The sequence below is a fragment of the Somniosus microcephalus genome, chromosome 12 (assembly GCF_052327205.1).
Source record: "Somniosus microcephalus isolate GS21.2 chromosome 12, FLI_Smic_1.0, whole genome shotgun sequence".
NCBI classification, from domain to species: domain Eukaryota; kingdom Metazoa; phylum Chordata; class Chondrichthyes; order Squaliformes; family Somniosidae; genus Somniosus; species Somniosus microcephalus.
The window spans coordinates 168,126,684-168,153,040 of record NC_140998.1 but is presented as its reverse complement, the minus strand read 5'-3'; the positions used below and the strand labels follow the sequence as shown (position 1 = coordinate 168,153,040).

The following is a 26,357-nucleotide window of genomic DNA, read 5'->3' as shown; positions in this document are numbered from 1 at the left end:
ATCTATTTCCCTTAGCAGAGGGGTCAAAAACCAGGGGGCACAGATTTAAAGTAATTGGGGGAAGGTTTAGAGGGGATTTGAGGGGAAATTTCTTCACCCAGAGGGTTGTGAGGGTCTGGAACTCACTGCCTGAAAGGGTGGTAGAGGCAGGAACCCTAACCACATTTAAAAAGTACTTGGATGTGCACTTGGGATGCTCTAACCTGCAGGGCTACGGACCAAGAGCTGGGACGTGGGATTAGGCTGGATAGCTCTTTGTTGGCTGGCGCGGACACGATGGGCCGAAATGGCCTCCTTCCATGCTGTAACTTTCTGTGATTCTATATATTTCAAAAGCACTTCATTGGCTGGAAAGCACTTTGGGACATCCCGAGGTGGTGAAAGACACTGTAGAAATGCGAGTTTTTCTTTATTACCTCAAAACTGTGTAGCTCTTACCTCCCTCGGGTTTCCCCTTGCTTCTATAATCGTTTTAAACCCAATGGCATCTCGTCATCACTACCTCTTGATCTACATGACCTTTCCTCTTACTCTTTTCAATACTGGTGGTGTTCCACACCGTGCCCCATTACCAAAGTTTCTCGTGGTGCATTGGCTTTGCCTGTTGCTTAATGTATTTGTGTAAACCCCGTGTCAAGGCCCAACTTGACTCCAGAGTGAGGTAGAGAAAGTAGTCAGTCGGTCTTCTTTTCTCTCAACATTCTCCCTTCCCCTCCTGAAGGCACTGACTCATGTTGGGGGTAGGTACATCCTCCTAGGTGCCAGGAGCCCATGAATCTCACAGCACAGAAGGAGGCCATCTGGCCGGTCACACCTGTGCCGGCTCTTTGACAGCGCTGTCCAATTTAGTCCCACACCCCAGCTCTTTCCTCATAGCCCTGCAAATTAGTCCTCTTCAAGTACTTGTCCAATTGGCTTTTGAAAGACCCGATGGAATCTGATTCCACCACCCTTTCAGGCAGTGCGTTCCAGATCACAACAACCCTGTGTGGAATAGTTTCTCTTCATTGCCCCTCTAGTTCTTTTGCCAATTATTTTAAATCTGTGACCTCTGGTTACTGACTCACTTACCAGAGGAAATGGTTTCTCCCTACTTGCTCTTTCAAACCTCCTCATAAATTTTATTAACCTTCTCTGCTTTAAAAGGAGAACAGTCCCAGCTTCTCCAACTGAAGTCCCTGATCCCTGGTAAATTTCCTCTGTACCCTCTCTAAGGCCTTGACATCCTTTCTAAAGTGTGGTGCCCAGAATTAGCCACAATACTCTAGCTGGGGCCTAACCAGTGATGTGTAAAGGCATGACCAGCATGATTTCCTTGTTTTTGTATTCAATGGCCCCATTTACAAAGCCAAGTATCCCATTTGCTTTCCTAACCACCTTCTCAACTTGCCCTGCCACCTTCAAGGATTTGTGAATATGCACCCCCAGGTCCCTCTGTTCTTGCACCCCCGACAACATAGTACCATTTAGATTACACTGCCTCTCCATGTTGTTCCTCCCAAAGTGCATCATTTCACACTTAGCCGCATTAAATTACATCTCCCATGTGTCAGTCCATTTCACCAGTCTGTCTGTCCTCCTGAAGTCTGCTGCTATCATGCTCACTATTTACTACATTGCCAAGTTTTGTATCATCCTCAAACTTCAAAATTGTACTCCCTATACCCAAGTCCAGGTCATTTTATATTAACAAGAAAAGCAATGGTCCTAATACCGATCCCTGGGGGACTCTTCTGCATACTTCTCTATAGTCAGAAAAACATCCGTTCACCACTACTCTCTACCTCCTGTCTCTTAGCCAATTTTGTACCCAAGTTACCACCGTCCCTTTGATGCCATGTGCTTCTATTTCCAGAATAAGTCTGTCTGTGGTACTTTTTCAAATTCTATTTGAAAATCCATATCACATAATCACATAATCACATAAACCCCACAGTGCAGATAGAGGCCATTTCGGCCCATCGAGCCTGCACCGACACATATCCCACCCGATCCCCGTAACCCCTACACCAACACATATCCCACCCTATCCCCGTAACCCCACATATTTTAATCCCCCTAACACTAAGGGTCAATTTATCATAGCCAATCAACCTTACCCGCACATCTTTGGACTGTGGGAGGAAACCGGAGCACCCGGAGAAAACCCACGCAAACACGGGGAGAATGTGCAAACTCCACACAGACAGTCACCCGAGGCCGGATTCGAACCCGGGTCCCTGGCGCTGTGAGGCAACAGTGCTAACCACTATGCCACCGTGCTGCCCATATATACACACATGTACTGCACTACCTTCATCCAAGAACTCAATCAGGTTAGTCAGACATGATTTGCCTTTAACAAATCTGTTCTAGCTAACTCTTATTAACCCATGGTTTTCCAAGTGAGAATTAATTTTGTCCTCGACAATGGTCTCTCGTAGTTTTCCCACCATTGACGTTAGACTGATTGGTCTGTAATGACCACGTTTACGTCTCTCTCCTTTTTTGAACAAGGGTGTAACATTTGCAATCCTCCAGTCCTCTGACACCACTCCAATATCCAAGGAGGATTGAAAGATTGTGGTCAGAACTTCTGCTAGCTCCACCCCAGCTTCCCTCAGCAATAGGATGCATCGCATCTGGACCAGGTGACTTGTTAATTTTGAGCGATGCCAACCTATTTAGCACCTCCTTTCTATCTATTTTTATCCCATCGAATATCTCTACTCCCTCCTCCTCTACTGTAAAAACAGTTGCAAAGTACTCATTCAGTACCTCGGTCATCCCCTTTGCCTCCACAAGAAGATTTTCTTTAGTCCCCAATCGGCCCCACCTGCTAATCTTTTCTCATACTCTCTCTTTGCCTTTTTATCATTTTTCAATTTCCCCCTGCACTCTGTATTCCATCTGGTTTTCTACTGTATTCTGTACCTGGCATTGATCATAAACCACCTTTTTCTGTTTTATTTTAACCTCTATTTCCTTTGTCATCCAGGGAAAACTAGCCTTGGATGCCCCATCTTTCCTCCTCCATGGAATATGCTTGGTATTCCATTGCTCATTTGCTGTTTTCCTGGCTCTCTTCCAGTTGGGTATTTTCACTGTTGATTTTTCTCTGTCCCGTTCCATAACTGCTTTAAACCTAATGATATTATGATCACTATTACCCAGATGTTCTCCCAATGAAACACACTCCACTTGCCCTACTTCCCTCTGGTATCTCTTGTGGGTGCCAGTAGCCCTCTAGTATCTCTCCCAAGTGGTCATTCTTCATGTACGGCTCTGGAAAGCAGGGTTACTTCTCTGGACGACAGCCCGCTTAATCCTGATTCTGATGTCTACACAAGGGGGTGGGGGAAGGGGGGGGTCACCGGGTACAACAACAACTTGCATTTATATAGCACCTTTAAAAAAGGTAGTAAAACCACACTTGGATTACCGTGCACCGTTCTGGTCTCCATATTACAATCAGGATATAGAGGCACTGCCGAATAGATTTACCAAGACGATACTAGAATTGAGAGGTTAGAACTATCGGGGAGACTGAAGAGGCTGGGGCTCTTTTCTCCAGAAAAAAAAAAGGCCGAGGGGTGACCTACTATAGGTCTTTAAAATGATGAAGGGGTTCGATAAGGCATACGCAGAGAAAATGTTTCCACTTGTGGGGAAATCTAAAACTAGGGGTCATAAATATAAGATAGTTACTAATAAATCCAATAAGGAATTCAGGAGAAACTTCTTTACCCAGAGAGTGGTTAGAATGTGGAACTTGCTACCACATGGAAGTGGTTGAGGCGAATAGTATAGATATATTTAAGGAGAAGCTAGATAAACACATGAAGAAAGGAACAGAAGGATATGTTGATGAAGTGGGGAAAGGCTCATGTGGAGCATAAACACCAGCAGAGACTGAATGGCCTGTTTCTGTGCTGTACATTCGATGTAAAATGCCCCAAGGCACTTCACAGGAGCGTAATCAGACAAAACTTGACACTGAGCCACATAAGAAAATATTAGGGCAGGTGACCAAAACCTTAGTTAAAGAGGTAGGTTGTAAGGAGCGTCTTAAAGGAGGAAAGCGAGGTGGGGAGGTTTAGGGAGGGAATTCCAGAGCTTAGGGCCTAGACAGGTGAAGGCACGGCCGCCAATGGTGGAGCAAAGGGACTGGGGGATGCTCAAGAGGCCAGATTTGGAGGAGCGCAAAGGGTTGTAGGGCTGCAGGTAGGTCAGCAAACACTGAGGTGATAGGTGAAGGCGAATTTGCAAATTAGGGATACGGGCAGCAGATTTTTCAAATGAGTTCAAGTTTACGTAGAACGCAAGGTGGGAGGTCGGACAGGTGAGCATTGGAATAGTCAAGTCTGGTAACAAAAGCATGGATGAGGGTTTCAACAGCAGATGAGCTGAGGCGGGGAGGAGACGGGCGATGTTACAGAGGTGGAAGTCGGCAATGTCTGCGATGGAGCGGCTCAGTTGAGTGTCAAAATACTAGGCCAAGGTATAAATAGGATAATGATCAAGAAGGGGAACCTGGTCTCCTTCCGTGCCCCTCCCCGAAGCCAGGGTTACTGTGGCCAATTAGTGTGCCCCAATAGTGGCCAGGCAGGTCAACCAATTCAGCAAAGATCAGAGGGTTGAGCCTGGGACCTCCTGGTTCATACCACACTGGGTAGTGGATTTACCCAGTCAGCCATAAAGATAGATATTAATTGTTTCATTTTTGAAAATACACATATTTCAAATTTCACAAACACATTTTCCTGCCCCTAGATATTTTAGGGCTGGAATTCGGGTGGGGGGGGGCGCGCAGGATTTAGGAACAAATGTTTTACATAGTATTACGGCACAGAAACAGGCCATTCGGCCCAACAGGTCCATGCGAGTGTTTATGCTCCACACAATGTTCCTACCTATTACACTGATGCTAGGGTTACAGAGCTGCTGTTAAGAGATGTTGACAACTAAAAGGACACCAACAGGCCCCAGCTGGAGTATTGTGTCCATTTCTGGGCACCACACTTTAGGAAGGATGTCAAGGCCTTGGAGAGGGTGCAGAGGAGATTTACTGGAATGGTGCCAGGGATGATGGGACTTCAGTGATGTGGAGAGACTGGAGAAGCTGGAATTGTTCTCCTTAGACCACAGAATGTTAAGGGGAGGTATAATAAAAGTGTTCAAAATTATGCAGGGTTTCGATAGAGTAGATAGGGAGAAACTGTTTCCACTGGCAGGAGGGTTGGTAACCAGAGGACACAGATTTAAGATAATTGGCAAACGAACCAGAGGGGAGGTAAGGAGAAAAAAAGTTTTACGCAGCAAGTTATGATCGGGAATGCACTGCCCGAAAAGGTGGTGGGAGCAGATTCAATAGGCAACTGGATATATACTGGTAAATGAAAAATTTACAGGGCTACAGGGAAAGAACAGAACTAATTGGAGATAAAGATAGAGATAGATATATATACACACACACAATTAAATATAGATCATGTACATGTAGATATACATGCGTACGCATAAATATACAGAGACACACATTCTGCCTCTGTTCCTTTATACAACAACAACTTGCAATTATATAGAGCCGTTAATGTAGTAAAATGTCACAAGATGCTTCACAGGAGTGTAATCAGACAAAAATTATATGCTCCTTTATAGTCATAAAATGCATGTTTCCTGCTATATAAATTATGGAAATGGTACATTTGAAATCATAATCCCCTACAATGAATAGTGTCAATGCCAAATTACTATTTCTTTCAATGCATGTGATTTATAAAATGCTCTGTCAATTTCCTTAGCATCTTGCAGCACAGAAGGAGGCCATTCGGCCCATCCTGCCTGTGCCGGCTTTTTGAAAGATCTATACAATTAGTTTCACTCCCCCTGCTCTTTCCCTATAGCCCTGCAAATGTTTCCTTTCCAAGTATTTATCCAATTCTCTTTTGAAAGTTACTATCGAATCTGTTTCCACCACCCTTTCAGGCAGCGCATTCCAGATCACAACAACTCACGGCGTAAAACATGTTTACCTCATCTCCCCTCTGGCTCTTTTACCAATGATCTAAATCTGTGTCCTCTGATTATCGACCCTCCTGCCAGTAGAGGTATAGTCAAGTACTTTTGAAGTGTATTCATTGTTGTAAAGTAGGAAACGCAGCACACAGCAAGCTCCCACAAACAGCAATGTGATAATGACGAGATAATTTTTTGTTGTTGATTGAGGGATAAATATTGGGCAGGACACCAGGGAGAACTCCCCCGTTCTTCTTCAAATAGTGCCATGGAATCTTTTATCTCCACCTGAGAGAGCAGATGGGGCCTCGGTTTAACGTCTCATCTGAAAGACGGCACCTCCGACAGTGCAGCACTCCCTCAGTACTGCACTGGAGTGTCAGCCTGGATTACGTGCTACAGTCTCTGCAGCGGGACTTGAACCCACGACACTCGTGACCCAGAGGCGAGGGTGCTACCCACTGTGCCACGGCTGACGACCCTCTATATTGAGTGACTGCAGCTTTTATTTATTTGACAAATTTGGGGGGGAAGCCCATTAAATCAAGTAGCCACTGCTTTTATTAAATTAATAAATCTGGAGAAGCCCATTCAATTAAATGCCCTGTCCCCCTCTTTAGCAATCCCAGACCCAACAACCCACCTCCTCAATTCTGAGACCCATCTGCTTCTCCCAGACCCAGCCTCCCCTCTCCAATGCTCCCACATCCCAGGATTACCCTCCCAATATTACCCAGTGCTGCTACATATCTCCTATCTACCCTATCCATCTTCCTCTGTATAACTCTGCTTTAGAGAAAAAAAGACAAAAAACTTAAACTGCGTAGTTAAACAAGTATGTAATAATCATCCAGGCCACTGATTTACAGTTTCCCTGCAAATGGAGACATAATTGCGGAACTCAAAGCCAAAAATACCACAAACATTCCCACAATACTGTGCTATAAAAAGGCAATTTCACTTGTTCAGTCATCATAAGTCAATGGCCCCAACAATAGACCGTATATTTACATGGGATAAAACAAAGCATCTTCCAGCTCAGTGAACAAACCACAGGAGATCCACTGATAATATATTAAATAACACTCATTCTACTCCAGGGGTTACATAACGTTACAGATGCATATTAAAAAGCTGGGTGCTGCTGACTCACACTTCGAACCTCCACCCTGAAACAGACAAGTACAGTCCAATCGGCAAAGTCTCCTGACAAAACAACAACAACAAAACTCTGAATGGCCTCTGCCTCTTTTCACTTAATGACAATTAGACTCTAAATTGCCTTAAAAAAAGGGACATAGCTCGACCTTGGCAGCAGAATAATACATCATGCATTACATGGTATAACACTCCTGACCTTATAAAAGCAGTGGATAATCCAAATGAGTCATACCATTAGTAATATATTAAAAATAGAACAGCAGCATGCATAGATGCCACGCTTTGTTGCAGATGCAAAACAGTGGCAAAATGCTAGGTCTTTCTGAGCTCTAATCTGAAACTGACAAGCATCTTCAAATTTGCAAACTTGACTAACCAAACAACAGCTAAACTCTGAATGACCTCAGGTTGTGTTTACTTATCGCAATTACGGCCTCAAGAGAGAGACACTGTTGCACCGTAGCAGCAGAATAATACATTGAGCATTACATGGTGTAATGCCCCTGTCCTTATGCTAGTGTTAATCACATGATGCATGAGCAATGCCACGGGAGATCTTCTGTTGAATATGTATATTCGTCTTGCATCTAGCCGCCTCAAGGTGGCGCACAGGAAAGCGTCACACTCAAGTACACGTCACACTGATGCTCATGTCAGCCTTGGCTTAGTGGACAACACTCTTGCCTCTGAGTCAGAAGGTTGTGGGTTTCAAGTCTCAACTTAGGACTTTAAGCACATAATTCCAGCCTAACAGTTCAGTGCAGTACTGAGGGAGTGCAGCTTTAGCAAGAAGTACCACCCTTCCAATGAAATAATTAAACCATGGCCGAGCCTGCAAGTTCGAGTTGGTCGGGTGGATGTGAATATTCCTCAGCACTCGCGGGAGAGGAAGAGGCTGATGTTCTGGCCAATATTTGTCTCGCAACTGCCACCAAAAATAAACCTGATTAACTGCTCATTCATTTCATTACTGTTTGTGGGACCTGGCTGTGCACAAAAAAAAGTTCTCTCACATTTGCCTACTCTTCAGACCAATGAATTGTATGTGAAATGCTTTCAAAACATAAGAAATGTGGTAAAGTGCTGTATAAATGCAAGTCCAAGTCTGTCCTTTCTTCTTTCTCATTAGTTCGAAATTAGAGCCAGGCCGTTCAGTCCCTGAGCAATGGCCTTAAAGGGATGGGCCAGTTAAACATACCACACACAGCGGCTAAACATCACAACGGTGCTCCAAGCACCAGGCTTCCCATGAGCAATACCACAAGAGCGAAGACTTACATTTATATAGTGCCTTTCGTGATCTCAAGACATCTCAAAGTGCTTTACAGCTCCGAAGTACTTTTTGAAGTGTAGTCACTGTTGTAATGTGGGAAACGCAGCAGCCAAATTACGCACAGCAAGCTCCCACAAACAGTGATGTGATAATGACCAGATAATCTGTTTTAGTGAAGTTGGATGAGGGACAACTATTGGCCCCAGGACACCGGGGATAACTCCCCTGCTCTACAAATAGTGCAGTGAGATCATTTAGATCTGACACTATCAGAGATCAGCAAGCCTAAACAAAAAAGACTTAAAACAATGCTACAAAAATAACAGTCCTGTGCTCTCCCACATCAGGTTGCCAACTCTGGTTGGATGTATTCCTGAAGCTTTCAGTACATGACCTCTGGCCTTCAACTGCCCCGCCCAGTAAAACAGCCTTTTAAAAAAGTCTCCAATATTTTTATAATTAATAAACAAAAGTGTTAAGAAAATGACAAAAAAAAAACTTTTTTTTTTTTTAAAATGCCCCTACGGTTTTTCTACTGGGTGGCTCGCAGCGTTTGGGAGATTAACCTTTAATTACTGGAGAATCCAGGGCAATCCTGCTTCCCCGCATCTTAGAGGTGTGGACACAAGGCCCAGTTTTTAAGTCTAGGCCAGTTTTTAAGCAGGTGAATAAGCCGTGTGTCATAAATCTCATCATTGAGAAACTACCTATGAAATAACACTGGACGGCCAGCTGGTGGCGCCGTCCAAGGAGTATAAATACTCGGGCGTGGGCCCCAGCTTGCCAGGGACATTTTGTAAAGACAAGGAGCTAGTGGATACAACTAGACCTCCATGTTCTGAAACAAGTTGATTAAAGCCTTGCTTTATGCTCAAACCAAGTGCGTAGTGAGTTTTATTACGTCACCGTGCAAGTTAGAAACTCGCCCGCTGCTCCAGAAATGAGGCCCAGGGTATCTGAATGCCATCTTCAGTGGAGAGACCGGTACACCTCATCTCACTGGACACCACTGATAGGCTAAGTCCCCATCCAGGGCCAGCTTGGGGGGGGGGGGGGGGGGGGGAAGTCCCAGAAGTCCCCACTGCTAGCAAGGTCAGTTGTATTGTAAGGGATGGACAAAAGTTCTTAGACCATCTGATAGAGTCATCAGAGTCAGAACGGCACAGAAGGAGGTCATTCAGCCCATCGAGTCCATGCCAGCTCTCTGTAGAGCAATCCAGTCAGTCCCATTTCCCCGCTCTATCCCTGTAACCCTGCAAGTTTATTTCCCTCAAGTGCCTATCCAGTCTCTCCTTGAAAACATCGAGTGTTTCCATTCCACCACTTCCGTCGGCAGCGAGTTCCAGGTCCTCACTACTTAATACGTAAAAAAGTTTTTCCTCACATTCCCCCTGTATCTCTTGCCCAAAACCTTAAATCTCTGGAACACTTGCAAAAACATGCTCGAGTTTCCCTTGTTTGTGACAGTCTCCTACCCAACTCACAGCAAGGTACCATTAGAAGCCCGGTGGAATTTCAGGGCTCAATTCCTGGAGTGGGGCTTGAGCCTGCAACCTTCTGACTCCAAGGTAAGAGTGCTACCACTGAGCCTGGACTCACACTTGGTCACAGCATCAGAGGCCATACCTCTTTAAAAAAAAAAGGAGCTTGCATTTCTAAAGCGCCTTTCACGACCTCAAGACGTCCCAAAGCGCTTTACAGCCAATTAAGTACTTTTGGACTGCAGTCACTGTTGTAATGTGGGAAACGCGGCAGCCAATTTGCGCACAGCAAGATCCCACAAACAGCGATGTGATAATGACCGGATCATCTGTATTAGCGAAGTTGGTTGAGAGACAAATATTGGCCGGCACACCGGGGACAACTCCCCTGCTCTACAAATAGTGCCGTGAGATCATTTACATCCACCCGAGAGGGCAGACGGGGGCCTCGGTTTAACGTCTCATCCGAAAGACGGCACCTCCGACAGTGCAGCACTCCCTCAGCACTCGTGAGAAATTGAACAATCTTCCTCAAGCAGGCACAGCAAGAACCCAGTCTAATGGCAAAACAAAAGGTTCAAGGTTGACTGAATTCTATTCAGAAAGGCATCGCTGCCCTTGTGTAAAGGTTAAGCACATTTTCTGAAAATGTGAGGTAGCAGAAAAAATAGGGAACGAACCAACAAAGCAGTATGAGATGCAGTGAAAGACTGCAGCACTAGATAACCCTTTTAAGCTGCTTATCATACCTATTGCAGTGCCCTTGCAATTAGGCTGACCAACTATTACAGGATCGCTGCCAGTACATCGAGAGGGAGGAGGTATTGGCGGTTTTAGCTGGCCTAAAAATGGATAAATCCCCAGGCCCGGATGAAATGTATCCCAGGCTGCTGTGTGAGGCAAAGGAAGAGATTGCGGGGGCTCTAACACATATATTCAGGACCTCTCTGGCCACAGGGGATGTGCCAGAGGACTGGAGAACCGCTAATGTAGTACCATTATTCAAGAAGGGAAGTAGGGAAAAACCGGGGAACTACAGGCCAGTGAGCCTAACATCAGTGGTAGGAAAATTATTGGAAAAAATTCTGAGGGACAAAATTTGTCTCCACTTGGAGAGGCAAGGATTAATCAGGGATAGTCAACATGGCTTTGTCAAGGGAAGATCATGTCTGACTAATTTGATTGAATTTTTTGAGGGGGTGACTAGGTGTGTGGATGAGGGTAATGCAGTGGATGTGGTATACATGGATTTCAGTAAGGCCTTCGATAAAGTCCCACACAGGAGACTGGTCAAGAAGGTAAGAGCCCATGGAATCCAGGGTGCCTTGGCACATTGGATACAAAACCGGCTTAGTGGCAGAAGGCAGAGGGTGATGGTCAAAGGTTGTTTTTGTGACTGGAAGCCTGTGGCCAGTGGGGTACCACAGGGATCGGTGCTGGGTCCCTTGCTGTTTGTGGTCTACATTAATGACTTGGATATGAATGTAAAAGGTATGATCAGTAAGTTCGCGGATGATACAAAAATTGGTAGGGTGGCAAATAGCGAGGAGGGTAGCCTCAGTCTGCAGGACGATATAGATGGGTTGGTCAGATGGGCGGAACAGTGGCAAATGGAATTTAACCCGGAAAAGTGCGAGGTGATGCACTTTGGGGGGGACTAACAAGGCAAGGGAATACACAATGAATGGTAAGACCCTAGGCAAGACGGAGGGTCAGAGGGATCTGGGTGTGCAAGTACACAGATCCCTGAAGGCGGCGGAACAGGTGGATAAGGTGGTAAAAAAGGCATATGGGATACTTGCCTTCATTAGCCGAGGCATTGAATATAAGAGCAAGGAGGTTATGATGGAGCTGTATAAAACACTGGTTAGGCCACAGCTGGAATACTGTGTGCAGTTCTGGTCGCCACACTACAGGAAGGATGTGATCGCGTTGGAGAGGGTGCAGAGGAGGTTCACCAGGATGTTACCAGGGCTGGAGCGCTTCAGCTATGAAGAGAGACTGGGTAGATTGGGTTTGTTTTCCTTGGAGCAGAGGAGGCTGAGGGGGGACATGATTGAGGTGTACAAAATTATGAGGGGCATAGATAGGATGGATGCTGAGGAGCTTTTTCCCTTAGTAGAGGGGTCAATAACTAGGGGGCATAGATTCAAGGTAAAGGGCAGGAGGTTTAGAGGGGATTTGAGAAAGAACTTTTTCACCCAGAGGGTGGTTGGAGTCTGGAACTCACTGCCTGAAAGGGTTGTGGAGGCAGGAACCCTCACAACATTTAAGCAGCATTTGGATGAGCACTTGAAATGCCACAGCATACAAGGCTACGGACCAAATGCTGGAATATGGGATTAGATTAGACAGGGCTTGATGGCCGGCGCGGACACGATGGGCCGAAGGGCCTCTATCCGTGCTGTATAACTCTATGACTCTATGACTACTTGCTTCAGGCCCTCGAGTACAAGAGAGGAATGAGTCACTCTTCCAGCTCCTGTTCCATAAAGCCCAGATGCATTAGTTCAGTTGATGTTTACACTCTTGCCTTATTACAGAGAAGTTATGTTAAACTTGTATTGAACCTTGGTTAGGCCACACTTGGAGTATTGTGCACAGATCTCGTCTCCATATTAATAAGGATATAGAGGCACTGGATAAGGTGCAGAAAAGATTCATAAGGATGATAGCAGAACCGAAAGGATATACTCATCAGGGTAGATCAGGCTGGGGCTCTTTTCTCTCGAAAAAAGAGAAGGCTGAGGGGTGACCTGATAGAGGTGTTGAAAATTAGGAAAGGTTTTGATAGAGTAGATACTTGATAGGGTAGACGTGGAGAAAATGTTTTCACTTATGGAAAGTCCAGAACTAGGGGCCATGAATATAAAAGAGTCCCACTAATAAATCCAATAGGGAATTCAGGAGAAACTTCTTTACCCAAATCATAGAATGATACAGGGCAGAAGGAGGCCATTCGGCCCATCGTGCCTGTGCTGGCTCTTTGAAAGACCTATCTAATCAGTCCCACTCCCCTGCTCTTTCCCCATAGCCCTGCAACTTTTTTTCCTTCAAATATTTACACAATTCTCTTTTGAAAGTTACTGTTAAATCTGCTTCCACCACCCTTTCAGGCAGAGCATTCAAGATCACAACAACTCGCTGCATAAAGTGTTTTATTCCTCGTCTCCCCCCGGTTCTTTTGACAATTATCTTAAATCATCAATTTAATGCCAAACTGTGCCAAATTCATTTCACTGACACAGAAAGGCGACCTCCATCCCACAATGGGCCAGAGTCGAATCCAAGTACCAGAGCTAAAGAGTAAGCAGTGTTTCATAACTGACATCAGAATAACAAATATTGTGTTTCTACTAAATCCAGGCCGACACTTCAAGTCGGTACTGAGGAAGTGCCGCATATCTTTGGGTTGAGATGCTAAACCAAGGCCTAGTCTGCCCTGTCTGTTGGTATGTGTATTGCTGTGTGCCAGGGTTGTGTGTACCTGTGTGCTGGGATGGCTATTGCTATGTGTCGATGGATGGATGGATATCGCTGTGTGCTGGGATGGGTGCACCGGTGTGCTGGGATGGGTATCGCTGGATGAAGCTGAGCTGGGATGGGCACCGCGGTGAGCTGGGATGGGCACCGCAGCGAGCTCCTGTGTGCTGGGATGGCTATTGCTATGTGTACCTGTGTGCTGGGATGGATATCGCTGTGTGCTGTGATGGGTGCACCAGTGTGCTGGGATGGGTATCATTGGATGAAGCTGTGAGCTGGGATAGGCACTGCAGCGAGCTCCTGTGTGCTGGGATGGCTATCGCGATGAGCTGGGATGGGTATCGCGGTGTGCCGCTGTGGGCTGGGACGGGTGTCGCCGTGTGTTCCAGTGTGCTGGGATAACTATCGCTGTGAGTTCCTGTATGCTGGGATGGCTATTGCTGTGTGCTGGGATGGCTATTGCTGTGAGTTCCTGTATGCTGGGATGGCTATTGCTGTGGGCTGGGATGGCTATTGCTGCGAGTTCCTGTATGCTGGGATGGCTATTGCTGTGTGCTGGGATGGCTATTGCTGTGAGTTCCTGTATGCTGGGATGGCTACTGCTGTGTGCTGGGATGGCTATTGCTGTGAGTTCCTGTATGCTGGGATGGCTATTGCTGTGTGCTGGGATGGCTATTGCTGTGAGTTCCTGTATGCTGGGATGGCTATTGCTGTGTGCTGGGATGGCTATTGCTGTGAGTTCCTGTATGCTGGGATGGCTATTGCTGTGTGCTGGGATGGCTATTGCTGCGAGTTCCTGTATGCTGGGATGGCTACTGCTGTGTGCTGGGATGGCTATTGCTGCGAGTTCCTGTATGCTGGGATGGCTATTGCTGTGGGCTGGGACGGGTAGTCGCTGTGTGTACCCGTGTGCTGGGATGCGGGTCCCCGTGTGTCGGGATGCGGGTCCCCGTGTGTCGGGATGCGAGATTAGAATAGAGCTGAAATAAATAAAATGACAGCAGCAAGTTCCACGTGATCTAGTCCAACACGAGAATAAGTTGTAAACCACAGTGCAAGTTCCCCAGCCTTCAGGCTCTCCCTCCCAGCACTGACCTAAATACAGTAGATCCCGGAATAAAATCTGCACCGTCAAAAGAAAAGCACCCTAGTGGAGCACAGTTTTAAAATGAATGATGCACGGTAAAATGTGCCTGCAATCGAACAGACTTGTCTTTTTGCAATGCAACAGATGACATGAAACCACTTCCTTCACCACCCCCCCACCACCAACCAACCAACAAAAATCGCAATACCACGTTCAATTCGGCAGCAGCCACCCACACACAGCTGTAGAGAGCACAAAAACATGCAAGATTTTTTTGTGTGTGTTTTAAAGGCGACTGACGAAATGGTGGGTGGTTTTTTTTTTGGAGGTGGGGGTGGGTTAAAACTACAGTAGTGGGAAAAGCTGTGCAACTTGGAAGTCGTGCATCGCCATATAGAGAGCAGAGCAGACACACAGTCCTCACTCACAAGTTAAGCCAGCTCATCAGGTGGCACCGCACTGCTTTCACATTCACTTCTAACATGGCTCTGCTGTTTGACATGTTGGTGTCAAGTTGCATTTTAAGCGAAGATTACAGTGCATTATCTTAAAGCAATATTACTGCGTGCACTAAAACCAAGACATATATCGAAATACCTGTATGGAATCATTTCACCGTACTAAAAAAATGCCAAGGCAGGAAGCTACTCGCCTATACCAAATGTGCGGACCAGAACTTTTCTTTTGCAAGCCATACATGAAGAGGCAGTGATCCTGTGGAAGATCGTTACCTTTGCATTTGCAAGTCTCAGAGCTACGCATCGGCACCCGCTGAATAAGAGTTTGGAAATACAACCCAGCACCCCGAGTCACTCGCTGCATCCGCCTCTTACCATCGCAATGCTGTGGTGAGCATGTGTCAGGCTGAGTCATAGAGTTTACCTCATCGGAGGCTGAGCAAACACAATTGCAAGGTTTCTCCTCTCGCTCTCTCTGGGGGAAAGCGATATGACAATTGCACAATATCCCTACACAACACAAAAGCGCCTGCACTCTGGGTGTGTGTGTGCTTCTCTTTATTTTGTTTGCACACACCCTCGTCTGTGCATTGCTGCTCAATGCAAAAAAACCAGCTTCCCCACAACTCAAATCAAAATGCCTTGTGATCTCCCACATCTACTTCCTGCTGCTGACATCAAAAAAAATGGCACAGGGCCCTTTTAAATTCCCGTAAATACGCCGGGACTTTCCGCCGGGTGACTTGCATGGGTTGTACTGTCGTAACACACTGCATACAGGACAGGAAAAGCAAGCTGAGCAGGGAGGGGGTTAATCAGACGCCAGGCGAAGTGTTGAAAAAGGGAAAGCACTTGGGCGGGGGTGTTACATAAATTGCAATTTTTTTAATACATAAAGCACGATTGCGTGTCTTTTTAAAATATATATATATTTTTAACCAACAAAAAACCTGTGCATCGTGACTTTTATGCATTTGCAGAATTGAAACTTACTGGAAGGTGGGTGGGTGATAGAAAGAGTCAGCAATTATTTCAGCCCCTTCAAACCCAAACAACACCCAAACTTTTCCAGCTGCAGAAACTTGGCTCACCTGCTCACGTCAGTTTCAGTCCGGGTAAATCTGGCAACAAAAAAAACGGGTGGGAGAACCCCCTCTCTCTCTCTCCCCCCCTTCCCACCGGGAATGAATCGGTGCCAATTACAGCGGGCACCAGGCAGAGGGAGTCCGGGCCACCTTCCAACACACGGCGGGGGGGAAAGTTTAACATCAAACTTCCGCAACTTACACATACACGGGCTCCAGTGTTCGCTGCAAATCGCCACAAGTTTCTCAATCCAGAACTTTTCCTGCAAAGGGGGTGATCGCTCACTTCCTAGTTAAGAAACTGCGTCTTATTAAAAGTTATGCAGTGACGTCAGGACCCAGCCTGCCAGCATCATTAGTATTATTATTATCAGCTTTCATTTGTTCCTTTTCTTTTTTTTTGGGGGGGGGGGGTTCCTTTTTATTTAATGCATCATTTTTTTTGGCCTTACAACTGTATCTCGACCCTCTCCCCTCAACTAAAAATAAAGGACTATTTTCTGGTCGGTTTGCATTGGCTCACGCAGATTTGCCTCTGGGGAGAGGCGAGTTGCTATTTCACAACTTGGACTTGCTCACGTTTCACGAAGGCTGCATCGGTGTGGGATTGCGTCGTGCCTGCTTAATCCGTTGCATGGTATTTGTTGTTTTAAGTTGCACGGTATTTTCGGTTGCACGGTGTTTGTTAGATTTAAGTTGCACGGTGTTTTAAGTTGCCTGGGGGTTGTTACTTTAAGTTGCACATCAGTTTTTTTTTTTAATGTCATGATTTGGTTGGAATAAATGCAAAGATCAGTGGAGGGGCGACCGAGTTGGAGTAACTTTCTTTTAAAACGGGGAGTGAGGGTGGGGAGATAATTCCAATGGTGTCATTGTAAATACTGTAGACAGCAGGACGCGACCTGTCGGTTGCATTGAGAATGCAGTTGCTGCTCTGTCTGTCTCTCTCAATACACGACGCACTGTAATTACAGGACTGCCCCGTTCAACGGGATTGAAGCCACACCACCCTTGCAGTGAGTATGGTTCTCTGTAAACTTTCATGCCAATAAAGCATTTTTTTAATTGGAGTAAAGAGTCCGGGACAATGTTGTTGCTTTTTTACATATATTTCTTCTTTAAAACTCCTGTTGTGTTATGTTTGTTTTTGTTTCTGCTTCCTCTGTGGACTGGGAACCTGTGGACTTTAAAAGGGGAGTTGAGTCCAGTCCACCATTATAATGCACCAATATTGCAAGGGATTCTCTTGTCTAAAATGCACACGCGTGTCACATTACAGTTGCCTTTTTGGGGCCATTACATTTTTGCTTTCGATAGCTAGTAAATGAAATGGATCCAGCGAGGTGCGACTACACTAAGCAGGAAGGGCGCTTTTTCTTTTGCACATTATGTGCCTCCTTGTTCGGGGCTGTCCATCAATGGCATTGTTTTTAACACCAATATAGAAAGGACCTTGGAGAGGGTCTAAATCGCCACACACGGCTACAACATAGGCTTATCTTTGTTTATTAGCTCGCCCTTTTACTGGGGCTGGTGAGTAAAACGTGCTTTTTTTTGGTACTTTTTTGGGAGGGCGGGGAGATATGATAATTGTGGACGGTGCCTTAAGTGAATTCTAGTGTCAGCTGTGGCTCAGTGGGTAGCACTCTCGCCTGAGTCAGAAGGCAGTGGGTTCAAGTCCCACTCCAGGAACTTGAGCACATAACTTTAGGCGGACACTCCAGTGCAGTGCTGAGGGAGTGCTGCACTGTCGGAGGTGCCGTCTTTCGGATGAGACGTTGAACCGAGGCCCTGTCTGCCCTCTCGGGTGGATGTAAAAGACCCCGGCACTATTTCGAAGAAGAGCAGGGGAGTTAACCCTGGTGTCCTGGCCAATATTTTTCCCTCCACCAACATAACAAAAACATTATCTGGTCATTATCACATTGCTGTTTGTGGGATCTTGCTGTGTGCAAATTAGCTGCCACGTTTCCCACATTACAACAATGACTCCACTTCAAAAGTACTTCATTGGCTGTAACGCGCTTTGCGACGTCCGGTGGTCGTGAAAGGCGCTATATAAATGCAAGTCTTTCTTATTCTTTAACTGAATTTAGTGAGTGGGAGTGGATTGTGATTGCAAATTGTCTGACTGCCTAATACCCCTGTACTGAATTCTGGGACCCTCTGCTCCAAGTGCAATTATACCAGACCCACTGGGACTGGTTTTGGTCTGAGGGGGTCGGAGAGAAATTTTCCAGATATATATGTTCCCTCCTCCCTCTTCCCTTTCCCTCTCCCTCCCTTCCCAAATTGCTGGCTTGCCAACCCTGCTTGGGGCCTACTCCTGGAGGTTTTGCATCACATGATCTCCAACTGCCCCGCTCGGTCAAACAGCCCTTTCCACTGCCACCGCCCCCCCCACCCGCATCTCCAATTTTTATAACTAATGAACAAACGTGTTTAACCTTTTTTTAATGGCCCTATAATTTCCTGCTGGGTTGCTGGCAGCAGTGTCTGGGAGATTCAGCTTTGATTCCTGGAGACTCCAGGGCAACCCTGGACGGTTGGCAAGCCTACTCGTTGCCCAAGGGGTTTTCTCGTTTTCTTCCCTCTCCCAGGAGATTACGGCAGCGGGAGGGGGGTGTTAGGAAGTGTCTAGATATGATACTCCAGCCATCTGAGTGTGGGACAGGTTTGATGGACCAGCTGGTCTATTCCTGCCCATCATTTTCATATTTACAAACCTTTACTGTACAGCAACATTGTGCATTCCATAATTTAATAATCTTTCCTTTATCAGCTTGCATTCTAACACTCCGCAACAACCTCCCTTTCTCCCCCCCCCCCCCCCCCCCCAACCCTCCCAAAAAAATCCAACCAGGATGATACTAAAAGGGTTAAATTGAGGACAAGCTTGTATTCCCTTGAGTATAGAAGATTAAGGAGTGATCTAATTGAGGTGTTTGAGGTGATTTAAAGGATTTGATAAAGTAGATGGTGGAGGAGTCCAGAACAAGGGAGCATAACCTTCACATTAGAGCCAGGCTGTTAAGGGGTGATGCCAGGAAGCACTTTTTCACACAAAGGGTGGTGGAAATCTGCAACTCTCTCCTCTCAATAAGCTGTTGAGGCTGGAGGTCAGTTGAAAATTTAACACCTGAGATTGATAGATTTTTGTTGGGTAAGGGTGTTAAGGGTTACGGAACCAAGGTGGGTAGATGGAGTTAAGATACAGATCAGCCATGATCTCATTGAATGGTGGAACAGGCTCGTGGGGCTGAATGGCCTCCTCCTGTTCCAATGTTCCTAAATCGGGGTTAGTCACTGACCTTCTGACAGTGATCGCTTGAATTTGTAAGAAATAGATATTTTAGCAAGATGGCAGCTGGGATTCTAGTACATTATAGGTGTGGTGATTTATCTGTTGCAGTTCAATAAACCCCAGAGTATCTGAACTCCAACGGGGGTCATTGTACCTTTGGACGGTTGTGTTAAACGGGCTGCATTGAATTGACCTCCCGTTATACACCCGCCCATTGTTCACTGACCTCCCGTTATACACCCGCCCATTGTTCACCTCCCGTTATACACCCGCCCGTTGTTCACTGACCTCCCGTTACACACCCGCCCGTTGTTCACTGACCTCCCGTTATATACCCGCCCATTGTTCACTGACCTCCCGTTATACACCCGCCCGTTGTTCACTGACCTCCCGTTATACACCCGCCCGTTGTTCACTGACCTCCCGTTATACACCCGCCCGTTGTTCACTGACCTCCCGTTATACACCCGCCCGTTGTTCACTGACCTCCCGTTATACACCCGCCCGTTGTTCACTGACCTCCCGTTATACACCCGCCCTTTGTTCACTGACCTCCCGTTATACACCCGCCCGTTGTTCACCTCCCGTTACACACCCGCCCGTTGTTCACTGACCTTCCGTTACACACCCGCCCGTTGTTCACTGACCTCCCGTTACACACCCGCCCATTGTTCACTGACCTCCCGTTATACACCCGCCCGTTGTTCACTGACCTCCCGTTATACACCCGCCCGTTGTTCACCTCCCGTTACACACCCGCCCGTTGTTCACTGACCTCCCGTTATACAGCCGCCCATTGTTCACTGACCTCCCGTTATACACCCGCCCATTGTTCACTGACCTCCCGTTATACACCCGCCCGTTGTTCAGCTCCCATTACACACCCGCCCATTGTTCACTGACCTCCCGTTATACACCCGCCCATTGTTCACTGACGTCCCGTTATACACCCGCCCGTTGTTCACTGACCTCCCGTGACACACCCGCCCGTTGTTCACTGACCTCCCGTTATACACCCGCCCATTGTTCACTGACCTCCCGTTATACACCCGCCCATTGTTCACCTCCCTCCCGTTACACACCTGCCCGTTGTTCACTGACCTCCCGTTACACACCCGCCCATTGTTCACTGACGTCCCGTTATACACCCGCCCGTTGTTCACTGACCTCCCGTTACACACCCGCCCATTGTTCACTGACCTCCCGTTATACACCCGCCCGTTGTTCACTGACCTCCCGTTATACACCCGCCCATTGTTCACTGACCTCCCGTTATACACCCGCCCATTGTTCACCTCCCGTTACACACCCGCCCATTGTTCACTGACCTCCCGTTATACACCCGCCCGTTGTTCACCTCCCGTTATACACCCGCCCGTTGTTCACCTCCCGTTACACACCCGCCCGTTGTTCACTGACCTCCCGTTATACACCCGCCCCTTGTTCACCTCCCGTTATACACCCGCCCATTGTTCACTGACCTCCCGTTACACACCCGCCCGTTGTTCACTGACCTCCCGTTACACACCCGCCCATTGTTCACTGACCTCCCGTTACACACCCGCCCATTGTTCACTGACCTCCCGTTATACACCCGTCCGTTGTTCACTGACCTCCCGTTACACACTCGCCCGTTGTTCACTGACCTCCCGTTACACACCCGCCCGTTGTTCACTGACCTCCCGTTATACAACCGCCCGTTGTTCACCTCCCGTTATACACCCGCCCGTTGTTCACTGACCTCCCGTTACACACCCGCCCGTTGTTCACTGACCTCCCGTTACACACCCGCCCATTGTTCACTGACCTCCCGTTACACACCCGCCCATTGTTCACTGACCTCCCGTTATACACACGCCCATTGTTCACTGACCTCCCGTTACACACCCGCCCGTTGTTCACCTCCCGTTACACACCCGCCCATTGTTCACCTCCCGTTATACACCCGCCCGTTGTTCACTGACCTCCCGTTATACACGCGCCCATTGTTCACTGACCTCCCGTTATACACCCGCCCGTTGTTCACTGACCGCCCGTTATACACCCGCCCATTGTTCACTGACCTCCCGTTATACACCCGCCCATTGTTCACCTCCCGTTACACACCCGCCCGTTGTTCACTGACCTCCCGTTATACACCCGCCCATTGTTCACCTCCCGTTATACACCCGCCCGTTGTTCACTGACCTCCCGTTACACACCCGCCCGTTGTTCACTGACCTCCCGTTACACACCCGCCCATTGTTCACTGACCTCCCGTTACACACCCGCCCATTGTTCACTGACCTCCCGTTATACACCCGCCCATTGTTCACTGACCTCCCGTGACACACCCGCCCGTTGTTTACCTCCCGTTATACACCCGCCCGTTGTTCACTGACCTCCCGTTACACACCCGCCCGTTGTTCACTGACCTCCCGTTATACACCCGCCCATTGTTCACCTCCCGTTATACACCCGCCCGTTGTTCACTGACCTCCCGTTATACACCCGCCCATTGTTCACCTCCCGTTATACACCCGCCCGTTGTTCACCTCCCGTTACACACCCGCCCGTTGTTCACTGACCTCCCGTTATAGACCCGCCCGTTGTTCACCTCCCGTTATACACCCGCCCATTGTTCACTGACCTCCCGTTACACACCCGCCCGTTGTTCACTGACCTCCCGTTATACACCCGCCCATTGTTCACTGACCTCCCGTTATACACCCGCCCATTGTTCACCTCCCTCCCGTTACACACCTGCCCGTTGTTCACTGACCTCCCGTTACACACCTGCCCATTGTTCACTGACGTCCCGTTATACACCCGCCCGTTGTTCACTGACCTCCCGTTATACACCCGCCCGTTGTTCACTGACCTCCCGTTATACACCCGCCCATTGTTCACTGACCTCCCGTTATACACCCGCCCATTGTTCACCTCCCATTACACACCCGCCCATTGTTCACTGACCTCCCGTTATACACCCGCCCGGTGTTCACCTCCCGTTATACACCCGCCCGTTGTTCACCTCCCGTTACACACCCGCCCGTTGTTCACTGACCTCCCGTTATACACCCGCCCATTGTTCACCTCCCGTTATACACCCGCCCGTTGTTCACTGACCTCCCGTTACACACCCGCCCGTTGTTCACTGACCTCCCATTACACACCCGCCCATTGTTCACTGACCTCCCGTTACACACCCGCCCATTGTTCACTGACCTCCCGTTATACACCCGCCCATTGTTCACTGACCTCCCGTTACACACCCGCCCATTGTTCACCTCCCGTTATACACCCGCCCGTTGTTCACTGACCTCCCGTTATACACCCGCCCATTGTTCACCTCCCGTTATACACCCGCCTGTTGTTCACTGACCTCCCGTTACACACCCGCCCGTTGTTCACTGACCTCCCGTTACACACCCGCCCGTTGTTCACTGACCTCCCGTTACACACCCGCCCGTTGTTCACTGACCTCCCGTTATACACCCGCTCGTTGTTCACTGACCTCCCGTTATACACCCGCCCGTTGTTCACCTCCTGTTACACACCCGCCCATTGTTCACTGACCTCCCGTTATACACCCGCCCGTTGTTCACTGACCTCCCGTTATACACCCGCCCATTGTTCACTGACCTCCCGTTATACACCCGCCCATTGTTCACCTCCCGTTACACACCCGCCCGTTGTTCACTGACCTCCCGTTACACACCCGCCCGTTGTTCACTGACCTCCCGTTACACACCCGCCCGTTGTTCACTGACCTCCCGTTATACACCCGCTCGTTGTTCACTGACCTCCCGTTATACACCCGCCCGTTGTTCACCTCCTGTTACACACCCGCCCATTGTTCACTGACCTCCCGTTATACACCCGCCCGTTGTTCACTGACCTCCCGTTATACACCCGCCCATTGTTCACTGACCTCCCGTTATACACCCGCCCATTGTTCACCTCCCGTTATACACCCGCCCGTTGTTCACTGACCTCCCGTTACACACCCGCCCGTTGTTCACTGACCTCCCGTTATACACCCGCCCGTTGTTCACTGACCTCCCGTTATACACCCGCCCGTTGTTCACTGACCTCCCGTTATACACCCGCCCGTTGTTCACTGACCTCCCGTTACACACCCGCCCGTTGTTCACTGACCTCCCGTTACACACCCGCCCGTTGTTCACTGACCTCCCGTTATACACCCGCCCATTGTTCACCTCCCGTTATACACCCGCCCGTTGTTCACTGACCTCCCGTTACACACCCGCCCGTTGTTCACTGACCTCCCGTTACACACCCGCCCGTTGTTCACTGACCTCCCGTTACACACCCGCCCGTTGTTCACTGACCTCCCGTTACACACCCGCCCGTTGTTCACTGACCTCCCGTTACACACCCGCCCGTTGTTCACTGACCTCCCGTTATACACCCGCCCGTTGTTCACCTCCCGTTACACACCCGCCCATTGTTCACTGACCTCCCGTTATACACCCGCCCATTGTTCACTGACCTCCCGTTATACACCCGCCCATTGTTCACCTCCCGTTACACACCCGCCCATTGTTCACTGACCTCCCGTTATACACCCGCCCGTTGTTCACCTCCCGTTATACACCCGCCCGTTGTTCACTGACCTCCCGTTATACACCCGCCCGTTGTTCACTGACCTCCCGTTATACACCCGCCCGTTGTTCACCTCCCGTTATACACCCGCCCATTGTTCACTGACCTCCCGTTACACACCCGCCCGTTGTTCACCTCCCGTTACACACCCGCCCATTGTTCACCTCCCGTTATACACCCGCCCGTTGTTCACTGACCTCCCGTTATACACCCGCCCATTGTTCACTGACCTCCCGTTATACACCCGCCCGTTGTTCACTGACCTCCCGTTATACACCCGCCCATTGTTCACTGACCTCCCGTTATACACCCGCCCATTGTTCACCTCCCGTTATACACCCGCCCATTGTTCACCTCCCGTTACACACCCGCCCGTTGTTCACTGACCTCCCGTTATACACCCGCCCATTGTTCACCTCCCGTTATACACCCGCCCGTTGTTCACTGACCTCCCGTTACACACCCGCCCGTTGTTCACTGACCTCCCGTTACACACCCGCCCATTGTTCACTGACCTCCCGTTACACACCCGCCCATTGTTCACTGACCTCCCGTTACACACCCGCCCATTGTTCACTGACCTCCCGTTACACACCCGCCCATTGTTCACCTCCCGTTATACACCCGCCCGTTCACTGACCTCCCGTTATACACCCGCCCATTGTTCACCTCCCGTTATACACCCGCCTGTTGTTCACTGACCTCCCGTTACACACCCGCCCGTTGTTCACTGACCTCCCGTTACACACCCGCCCGTTGTTCACTGACCTCCCGTTACACACCCGCCCGTTGTTCACTGACCTCCCGTTACACACCCGCCCGTTGTTCACTGACCTCCCGTTATACACCCGCCCGTTGTTCACTGACCTCCCGTTATACACCCGCTCGTTGTTCACTGACCTCCCGTTATACACCCGCCCATTGTTCACCTCCCGTTATACACCCGCCCGTTGTTCACTGACCTCCCGTTACACACCCGCCCGTTGTTCACTGACCTCCCGTTACACACCCGCCCATTGTTCACTGACCTCCCGTTACACACCCGCCCATTGTTCACTGACCTCCCGTTACACACCCGCCCATTGTTCACTGACCTCCCGTTACACACCCGCCCATTGTTCACCTCCCGTTATACACCCGCCCGTTCACTGACCTCCCGTTATACACCCGCCCATTGTTCACCTCCCGTTATACACCCGCCTGTTGTTCACTGACCTCCCGTTACACACCCGCCCGTTGTTCACTGACCTCCCGTTACACACCCGCCCGTTGTTCACTGACCTCCCGTTACACACCCGCCCGTTGTTCACTGACCTCCCGTTACACACCCGCCCGTTGTTCACTGACCTCCCGTTATACACCCGCCCGTTGTTCACTGACCTCCCGTTATACACCCGCTCGTTGTTCACTGACCTCCCGTTATACACCCGCCCGTTGTTCACCTCCTGTTACACACCCGCCCGTTGTTCACTGACCTCCCGTTATACACCCGCCCGTTGTTCACTGACCTCCCGTTATACACCCGCCCGTTGTTCACTGACCTCCCGTTACACACCCGCCCGTTGTTCACTGACCTCCCGTTATACACCCGCCCGTTGTTCACTGACCTCCCGTTATACACCCGCCCGTTGTTCACTGACCTCCCGTTATACACCCGCCCGTTGTTCACTGACCTCCCGTTATACACCCGCCCGTTGTTCACTGACCTCCCGTTATACACCCGCCCATTGTTCACCTCCCGTTACACACCCGCCCGTTGTTCACTGACCTCCCGTTACACACCCGCCCGTTGTTCACTGACCTCCCGTTACACACCCGCCCGTTGTTCACAGACCTCCCGTTACACACCCGCCCGTTGTTCACTGACCTCCCGTTACACACCCGCCCGTTGTTCACTGACCTCCCGTTATACACCCGCCCGTTGTTCACCTCCCGTTACACACCCGCCCATTGTTCACTGACCTCCCGTTATACACCCGCCCATTGTTCACTGACCTCCCGTTATACACCCGCCCGTTGTTCACCTCCCGTTATACACCCGCCCGTTGTTCACTGACCTCCCGTTACACACCCGCCCGTTGTTCACTGACCTCCTGTTACACACCCGCCCGTTGTTCACTGACCTCCCGTTACACACCCGCCCGTTGTTCACTGACCTCCCGTTATACACCCGCCCGTTGTTCACCTCCCGTTATACACCCGCCCGTTGTTCACTGACCTCCCGTTACACACCCGCCCGTTGTTCACTGACCTCCCGTTACACACCCGCCCGTTGTTCACTGACCTCCCGTTACACACCCGCCCGTTGTTCACTGACCTCCCGTTACACACCCGCCCGTTGTTCACTGACCTCCCGTTATACACCCGCCCGTTGTTCACCTCCCGTTATACACCCGCCCGTTGTTCACTGACCTCCCGTT

The 26,357-nt window shown here is 49.1% G+C and overlaps 2 protein-coding genes across 5 annotated transcripts in view; one reads left to right on the top strand and one right to left on the bottom strand.

Moving 5' to 3' along the window:
* The window catches only part of mideasb (mitotic deacetylase associated SANT domain protein b), a 74,327-nt gene extending 57,970 nt beyond the window's left edge, over positions 1–16,357 (bottom strand). The window contains exon 1 of one of the 3 annotated variants that reach the window (XM_086003800.1): positions 16,228–16,357. The gene's annotated coding sequence lies outside the window, so the exon portion shown is untranslated. Of the gene's footprint in view, positions 1–15,213; positions 15,548–16,031; positions 16,107–16,227 lie in introns of those variants that run through there. The other 2 variants (XM_086003802.1, XM_086003801.1) reach the window with 2 other exon arrangements.
* A 201-nt stretch (positions 16,358–16,558) lies between these two features.
* ptgr2 (prostaglandin reductase 2) overlaps positions 16,559–26,357 on the top strand; it is a 75,740-nt gene continuing 65,941 nt past the window's right edge. The window contains exons 1-2 of one of the 2 annotated variants that reach the window (XM_086003813.1): positions 16,559–16,662; positions 17,000–17,041. The gene's annotated coding sequence lies outside the window, so the exon portion shown is untranslated. The remainder of the gene's footprint in view (positions 16,663–16,999; positions 17,042–26,357) is intronic. The other variant, XM_086003811.1, reaches the window with a different exon arrangement.